Source organism: Dendronephthya gigantea, unplaced genomic scaffold (assembly GCF_004324835.1).
Source record: "Dendronephthya gigantea isolate DGI-Jeju-01 unplaced genomic scaffold, DenGig_1.0 000004F, whole genome shotgun sequence".
NCBI lineage: Eukaryota > Metazoa > Cnidaria > Anthozoa > Malacalcyonacea > Nephtheidae > Dendronephthya > Dendronephthya gigantea.
The window spans coordinates 3,035,390-3,045,324 of record NW_021163014.1 but is presented as its reverse complement, the minus strand read 5'-3'; positions in this window follow the sequence as shown (position 1 = coordinate 3,045,324).

The window sequence follows — 9,935 nt, the reverse complement described above, 5'->3', positions numbered from 1 at the left end:
AAAAATAAAAAAAAAACAAAAAAAAACAAAACCTAGCCAAATTTTTAACTCCGTCGCTCACGCCGGAGTAATTATCTTGTTCTGGTTAAGACCAAATTTCAGGAAATTCATAAGAGGAAATCGTGGCAATCGTCGACGATTCGTGAATATCTTGATGCCTGCCTTAACTTCATTTCAATTTTTGATATGTTATACGATAGGTTACGCAAAATACCTATTTTTTTAGAATTGTCGGGAGCAACCTTAACTCGAAGACCAAAAGTCGTGTTTCGTACTTCGATTAAACGTACCAAAAAATCACGATTGCAATTATTCTGCTTTAAAAATTTAAAAGGATGCAAACTTAAAATTTCTCCGACTTGAGAAATGTCGTTGAATGAATATATTTATATAATTAATATATATAAAGCCCATTTCCTAAACATTGGCACTAATATACCACTGCATATTAATTAAAATTATTATTAAAAATTTCAGGGGCCGGTTGTTCGAAAGGCGTTTAGCTTAAACGGTGGATAAGCAAAAGTTTAAAAATATTCTCATAGATCTTGTGAATGACTGAAACTACATGTTACGCATTAAATATGTACTTCGATTTAAAATTAAACTATCTATGCATCGAAATAATTCAGCTCAGCTGTTCAATAAATAGAGAATTTTGTTCTCCATTTTCAACATAATCATCGTTTAATCTAAATGCCTTTCGAACAACCGGCCCAGAGCTGAATCATGCAGAGAACACCGCGGAAATTGGTGCATGTTTATGAAGTTTTAACCCAAAAATCTAATCACTAGTTCACAATTGTGCATTTCTGTATCGCTATCAAAGAGAAAACTATTGAATAACTTTAAAAAGTTCAGTTTTTCTTCTGAATACGCATTCTGCAATCTTTTGACAGCTCATCATACACATCCGACAGCTGTGAAATGGCCATTTTGAGGCTTAAAGTATACACAAGGTTATTAATTATGACGATTCGTTTTTACCGTGTGCAAGCGCCAAATCTTTTATTCATAAATCTTTTTCTCACCAAGTTGAGAATTAATTGCGGCTAAGCATTTTTAATTTCCCGAATTTCCACGGTGTCAGAGTTGAATCAACACAGCAACAAAATTAACAGCAACTTCTTTTAGGGAAGGGTATCTTTAAGGACACTCGCATGTTCATGTACATGGCGAATGTTTAGTATTACCGACGTAAATTTTACTCGAGTAATTTCACCCTATATAACAATATCCCGCACACGATATTATATACCGATACGTACAACAGCATAAATCTTTAATTCTAATTTACGCGTTTTAATATCGAAAATTAAATGCCACTGCATGTTTACATTTCAGAAACAATACTTGATGATTTGTGAAACTAAGCATATGTCAAGAAATAAAACAAACCATTAATGATTACATGAGAAAATGAAAACACATAATTAAAGCATGCTTTTTAAATAAACAACCTGCCAGACAACAAGCATTTCCAAAGCCGCCGGACGCCACGCAGACGATGAAGAAGTGAAACAAAGTTTTATGAGCAAGGCGATCGAGGGAGCAACGCTGACCACTGGTGCGTGATATGATGTCTACAAACGTCTCATACTCAGTGACCTCAACGACAGAGCCGGTGAAAGTTATTTTAACTACCAATTATGCTCTCGCATTTTGTCTTACAATGACAATATTGTGCGGTGTATTAGGGAACTCTCTTGTCATATACTCCATCATGAAGGAGAAAAGATTACTGAGAAGCAACTACTATTTTCTTGTCTTAATTTTGGCGATTTGCGATGCGCTCCACCTCGCAAGTTGCTTTCGTTTAAACTACAGGTATTGGTTCAAAGCATGGCCTTTCACTTATACAGCAACTTGTAAAGTTTGGATCTATTTTGAACTACTACTTAGCCATTACGGAGTGGAACTCATGGCTATGATTTGCATTCTTCGCTACCGCGCCGTTTTGCAGCCTTTGAAACCTCCGATCGGCCGTAGAAAATTAAAATTGGTGCTCACAATTCTGTTGATTACCATAAGCATCTATTGCATTCCGTACATTCAAGCCTATCAGTACATTCCTCTCAAAGGATGTCACCAGGTATGGTCGAGCCAAACAATAACGACTATTTTGAGCATGCTATCCCTTAATATTCATTTTTTGATACCTGTTACAACCATGGCAGTGTTTTACTACAAAATTTGCAAAGGTTTGATGTTACAAGCAAATCACATGAACTCTATGCTTCACACTGGGAGCAGTTCAACAGGTCAGGCTTCGCCGGTCACAACCAATATTGAGTATTTTCAAAGGACTCGGCATCACCGAAATACGCGAACGTTTCTTGTGAGTGCTGTAAGCGTTGGGATTCTCGCCGTAACTTTGTTGCCTTTTGAAATATGGTGGACATTTCACGTTCTCGGTTTTAAGAATTTCAGAAATACTTACGAAGGCTGGTTTTATCTTTTTTACATGATCGGATCCTCGTCTGCAAATCCTTTTATCTATGGAGTTTTGGATAAAAAACTTTTTGCTCGCAGAAAGAGAAGCCGAAAGGGAAAATCTAAACATAAATAAGAGCTTGCGCAGGAAAAAAGGAAAATAATGATGTGAAAAAGGTTGCAGAAAATATCGTAGCTTTTAATCCAGTAATATTAATGTTTCCTTCATTAGTGGAAAAAAACAACATCTTAAAATGGATATAAAACTGCATCTGATACTGCAATGTTACTTATTTCTGGCATATTTCAGAATCAAGAGATTCCAATTAAATAATATTTATTTTCACTGACAATGCAGTCTGCACAAGACTTTTAGCGAACTGTTATTCAGCGGGACAGATTTTCTTCGATGCTTGACTTTAAAACAAATACAAGAAAAAACAAATGAAATTTGGTAGAATTTTCTACCACTCCTGCATCCTGAAACTCTCATTCCTTTTGCTTCAATATAACTAGTTTTTCCTAGTTTAATTTAAACTACTTCATATATTATATAAATTATTTGCAAGTAATTATGGATGAGGCCAAACAATACAATCACTGAGTAGGTAAATTATTAAAAACCTATCATATAATTGTTTGAAAATATTAAATTTACGCAAATTATAAGGGGAAGAATGCACTTTTGGTGACAATAACATACTCATATTTTGGGCTTCCTCACGGAAAAATAACACGGAAATGGTACCGGTTGAAATGGGAGCAATGTATTGAATACTAAGGGTGATTAGGCTATAAAATAGCGCTCAAAGTTTTGTTCAACCAATTTTGATGCCCCCCTTGGCGTGACCTGTACTGATAGGCTGAACTGAATACGGAACACTATATAGACGCCTAATGAAATAAACATGATACAAGAATCGTCGAAAACTGTACGATAGCGGTGAATGCAGACCATTAATTCTTCATAATTCATTATATCACCAGAGAGTCCCCTAATACACCGCACGAAAGCGCTAAGGTAAAAGAGAAACCATTACCTTAGCATAATTATCGGTAATTATCGGTAAGAATTTCGTCACTTGCCTTCAATGTAGAGTTTAGTTTGTGCATGTGGGGCGCTGTCGTTTGGAGACACTTCGTGCACTATAGAAATCGAATTCCGCTGCCTGTTTGGTCTATTATTTTATTGATTCTCAACCCAGACTAGATTGTACCCAAAGTTATTCTGACAAGTGCACTTTGTGCTGTTCTTTACATCAACTTCTTTGCCAATGTATAATATAATTATAATGTTGCATTGCTATGTACATGCATTCGTATATTATAATAAGGACTGTAGCTAGAAGCTAAATTAGGTGGTGTATGTTGAACGCGGTATCCATTTTTTAAGCTAAACGGGCTTGATGCAACCGGCCCCTGATTATAAATCATAATAATGCTGTTATATAATCGTTAATGTTATATGACGGAAAATCCATAAAGATCGTTTTTCAAATTTAACAGAAATTTTTACTACGATTGTAAGCACATTGTTCTTACATAAACTTGCCGTAAGAGGTATCGATAATAGAAATAATAGACATTCTTCGGAATTTGTTTCAGTCTTTTTATATTCTTAGAAATTGTCGACTTGACGTGTTTTTAAGTATGGAAAAAAAAACATTTTCGTTATTTAATTTTATATGTATCAGAAAGGATGCAGATCTGGTTTTGCATGTCTCCTTAAAATGCCATTCGTATACTCGTCCACCATGCACCTTTCTATTTCTTACACAATTTTTAATTCCTTTTCGGAATGGTATTTCGTTTTACAAGTTCGAAGAGTTTCGCATCCAGGACCCCATAGATGAAAGGGTTAACAGATGAAGCTCCAATCATATACGAAATAAAAAACCAACCTTCGTATTGGCTTTCGAAGTTACCAAATTCGTTTTGATTGCAAATCCACCATATCTGGAAAGGAAGCAGGGCCACTGAGAAAATTCCGACGCTTACAGCACTAACAACAAATGTGCGTGTATTGCGGCGATGCCGAATCCTTTGAAAATTTTCCGCGGAAGCCGCTATCGATATTTCATGACCATTTGAGCTTGATTTCTCTTGTAACATAGAGTTCATTTCGTTCGCTTGCCTTACTAGAGCGTTACAAATTTTATAATAAAGCGTTGACATGACTGTCACGGGTAAAACATAGTGAATACTTGATGAAAGCGATGTATAAAAAAGTCTTAATGTTTTGTTCGACCATTCTTGGTGACATCCTTTTGCTGGAGTGTATTCATAGGCAATGATGTACGCAATAAGATAGATGTTTGTTGCCACGAATAGAATAAAAAGTATTAGGCGTAATTTCCTTCGAGAAATAGGGCGCTTCAAAGGCTGCAAAACTGCACGGTACCGAAGAATACAAATGATAACCATTATTTCCACTCCAACATTGCAAAGGATCATCTCAAGATAACGCCACACTTTGCAAGCAAATGTGTTTGTTAAAAACCGTGTTTGGAACCAAATCGTATAGCTTAAGCGCGAGGCAGTAAAAACGTGGATAGCGTCGACAACTGCTAAGATCAGAACCAGGTAATAGTAGTTGCTCTTGAGCAACCGACGTGCTTTCATTATGGAGTATACGACGAGAGAGTTCCCAAATACACCACATATTATAACTATAGATAAGAGCGTTCCAACGGCGTAGTCATTTCTCAGCATGTTTTTCTGGGTGTATTCAAATGGTTAGGCTTAAAACTATTATCTCAACATATAGCTACGGTTTAATTAACTTTTATTTCGATGATAATGACGACCTTCTGGCGGCTCTGAAATAATCTTTCACTAAAAAAACGCTCGTAAAATGCAAGTCACTTATACCTCCAACAATAATCCATCAAACTTTTCAATCAATTTTATGTACGATATCTAAATTTTTATTAAACTAAATAAAACAAATTTTAAAATGTATTATGATTTCTGCATCAATCGTGCAAACAGCACGATTTTTTTTCTTTGTCATTAATATATTTTTAATTTTAACCCCTGAAGCGATGAAGTCAGTCGCCTTCTAACTATGCCCACAATATTTGTAATGAAATATTTTCGGCATGTTATTAAAAACTAATGAAAATTTCCCTAATGGAATAATATTCACGCGGAAATGAATTTGTTTATTACCTTATTCCATAAAGGTCACTTCTGCCCGAGATTATAGTGAAGGATGAAAGGCAATAGGCTCTGAAGAGGTAAAAAAATGCTCACGCTAAAAGGAATTTACTATACAATAATATGTACAAAAAACAAACCGTACAATATTTCTAATAGAGCATTTTGCTTCATTAAGGGAAGAGCAGTAATGAAAAACGCGTTTTTTATATTAATAGTGCGTTGATAATTAATTTTTAATAACTACAATGAAATCTTAATCGTGCGCAATTGAAGTCCACGACGTAATTTATGCCATATATTAAAAGTTTAAGGGCCGGTTATATAAAACTGATAGCGCTATCCACCGGACAGCGGTTTTCCTCTTTAATAATTGTTGGTCCCAAAGATGATATTTAATCGCTTTCGAGCATTTTGAGAAATCATTATCTGCATGGTGGATATCCCATATAAGCATTTTGAACATCACTAGCATGTATTGAAGAATCATTGGCGCAATACGACAACAATAACAATAATAAAAACCTATATATCATTTGAATATAACAATTCATTTTAAACTATTCGAAGTTTCCTTTGTTCAACTGATTGTATGACCGATGAATAGCGAATGATTACATTCGTATAGTGTCGTAAGGAGACTGCACTGCAATGATAAATATCCTGTGTTACTTACGCAGTTCATGTTGAACACCCTTAAATATTAGTGCATGTTTCTCTTTTATGATTATTTTTTTGTTATTGCGATGATAAAATCGTAAACTAACCTTTCTAGTTTTAATGAGTTGCATTGGGAAAACATACTCAACCCCAAATGTTCAACTGTATAGCAGAAGGAGGCAATAAAAATTTCTATGAAATTTTAAACAAAAAGATAAATATAATTTTTATTGAAAATATTACAATGAATGCAATTGGCTGTGAAATTAAAAAAATATTTCGGTAATAATATTTTCAATTTCATTTACTAAATTTTAAAACGATGTAATTTAGCTCAGCTTTCAATTCACGTCATCTGTATCTATACATCATGGTATTTCTGGTAACATTTTACGCACATGCACGCTTCGTATCGACTTCACCTTAAAAGTTTTTTTCAAAACAGCAGCGAGTTGTTTTTTGGTCATAATGATTGACTAAGTAAGTGACGGATCAAGGATTAGGCAGAATAAATTGCGCAGCCGGCTTAACTTAAATTTAAAATAGCTGCAATAATAACAAAGCTATCGATTTCGATTTTCTAAAGAATATTCCTTAGCGAAAAAAACGTTGCGAATTATTTCGAAGTTCTAAAGAGAAAGAAGAGGAGAACGAAGCAAGAAGAGAACATTAATGAACATTAGTCACACCTTGTAAAGATCTCTTACCTGGCGTAGAAAATAAAAACCAATTAACAATAGTATGCGCGTCCATGCACAAGGCCTATACGCTTGAAAAATCATATCCTCAAAAGGGTATCCTAAAATAAATTCATTATTACCGAATTTTCAAACTGGGCCATAGATATGCATGGCAGCAACACGTTCTCATTTTGGCAAACGTAAAAACGAATGCTGGTTTTATTAATCTCACTGTTTTAAATTCTATAATTATAAGTTCATATTGCAAGTTTGTTTTGTGTTCATTCGTGCTCCCGCTTTCGAACAGCAACGTATCGCGGACTCATGGAGCGAAGTAATTGATGATGAAATGAAATCATAACTGCAATATTAAGGCCCACACACGCTATTATAGTGGTGTACATTCATTTCTGACGACATCATAAATGTTAGAGTTAGGGTTAAGTATACTAAGAATTATTAGTCTGCCCGGTGACCGAATTCTTGGATTTCGGTGCGCATTTTGCCTTTCGCCTGAAGGCTTCTACAAGTTTCCTATCCAGAACCCCGTAGATGAATGGGTTAACTGATGACGCGCCAATCATGTACGAAAGATAAAACCAGCCTGCATAGTCGCCTCCCAAAGCTCCACAATCATTTACATTGCAAATCCACCATATTTCAAAAGGGAACAACATCGCTGAGAAAACTCCTACGCTTACAACACTTATAAGAAAGGTCCGGGTGTTTCGATGATGCCGAATCTTTTGGAAATGCTCCAACGTTCCAGCTGATGTTTCCTGACCATTTGATGTTGTTTCATCCTGCAGTATGGAGTTCATTTTCTGAGACTGTTTCACTAAGGCCTTACAAATTCTAAAATAGAGAATTGCCATGACTAATACGGGTAATGCATAATGAAAATTCAAAGAAAGCAGGGTGTAAAAAAGCCCTAATGTTTTGTTCGACCAATTTATTTGGCATCCTTTTAATGGGCTGTATTCTTGGGCAAAACCGTAGGGGACAAGATAGGTGTTTATTGCCAGAAAGAGAATGAGAAGAATTAGTTGCAAGGTTCTTCGACGAATAGGGCGCTTCAAAGGCTGCAAAACTGCACGGTATCGAAGAATACAAATAACAGCCATTAGTTCCACTCCAAAGGTACAAAGGAGCATCTCAAAATGCATCCAAATTTTGCAAGCAATTGTGTTTGGTAACAACCATGTTGTGGACCAGTCTGCGTAGTTTATTCGTGAAGCTGTTGACAAATGGATTGCATCGACAATTGCCAAGACTAGTACAAGATAATAGTAGTTACTTTTGAGCAACCGTCGTTCCCTCATAATGGAGTATATTACCAGAGAGTTTCCTATGAAGCCACATATTATAACAAAGGTCAAGAGCGTTCCAACAAAGTAGTCATTCCACATCATGATTTTGTATACCAAGGCTTTTTCGAATAAATATACTGATTTTGATTAGGCGGCAGCTACTGCGATGACTTCTAGTTTTCGGACTAGATTATAGTTCAATGACTGTATGCAAAATGCATTTGATGAACCTGACTTGCCTTTTGCGACTCCCAATGTCTTTCACAAACTATGTTCATGAACGTCGACCGGCGTTCGATCAATCTTTTAAATCTTTTTATTATATTTACATTTCGACTGCCATAGTTAATGACATTTAGATATATATTTATTAAACCAACTAATGAGAACTGGTTTAATGTTGACCTAATAGTTTACGCGTTAATAACAGGATTCGTTTTCCAGTAATATTTTCCATTTGCAGTAATAAAAGCCCTCTTTTCAGATACCTCATTGAATTAACCTCTTTGTGATATGTTTTCATCCTCATTTAGACTGTAAAGGCAGTCATAATTATCCTTTAATATCCTGCCGTGAATGACATTTAATAAATCTTGTCACCAAAACATATTTTGTTGTGTATTTAATACAAATGCATGCATCTATCCGGAATTGTTTTCATGATAAAATTTAATTATTTCCCACATATTATTTAAACTCCCAATATTAAAATTTTTCCAATTAATGAAGTAATAATGGTGGCTAAACAAATACAGCTGGCATCATATCTTTTGTTGTTATGGATGTTATCACATATTTTGTTGTTATAGAAACCGTACCCATGCAAATATCCGCAGGGGGCCTGGTGGAGAGTAGTCTAAGTGTTATTGTAAGCTACCAACTCACTACTCATTGTGTCATCTTATATTCAATGAGTGGCTAAACAGCCAGCTGTAGAAATTGTGGTCATGTGATCAATAAAAGTTTTGGCAGATTTCGTTGTTTTTATACATATATCTTTATAAAATGTTACAAAGTTCTAGCGCAGTTAACATGGTTTGGAGACAAAATAAAAGTATAATACAACTCATTAACTATGTTATTACGTTAACTCCTCATGTGTTTATTGTATTTTAGCCAAACGTGCCAACGGCATTCGTATTGCTAAGCTCCTAAACCTGGACTTAAAAGACATGTTAATTAAAAGATTGCTATTGGGTTATCTGTGCAAAATACAAATAAACATGCGAGGAAAAAAGTATTTTTGCATAAAAAAATTAATAATGAGTTGTATTGTAGTTTTATGTGGTCTCCATTCAAACCATGTATATTCTATTAACCGTGGTTCTAGCTATATTAGAAACAATTATATTCAGTGGCTAATTCTAGTGCGGAGGCTATAGAGGGTGCGAAAAATCCTTCCTGGGCCTTGAACAGTAGCGTAGCAAGCCTGAAGATTTGTCCCACTCTGCTAATATTTTGATTTTCATTGAATTTCTGAAAGTATTTATTTAACACTGAATTCTTGATGACACGAATACTTATAGTAACTCACACAGCGGGAATTTACACAGCGGGACAAAATTGTCAGGCTGGCTACCCCACTGGTCTTGAGATGTCATCACTTCGCAATTTGTAACAAATTCAATAGACCTTTCCCCTTTTAGCTTTCAAGCGCGCACTGCATGACGGAGTTGATCATCAAACAACTTTG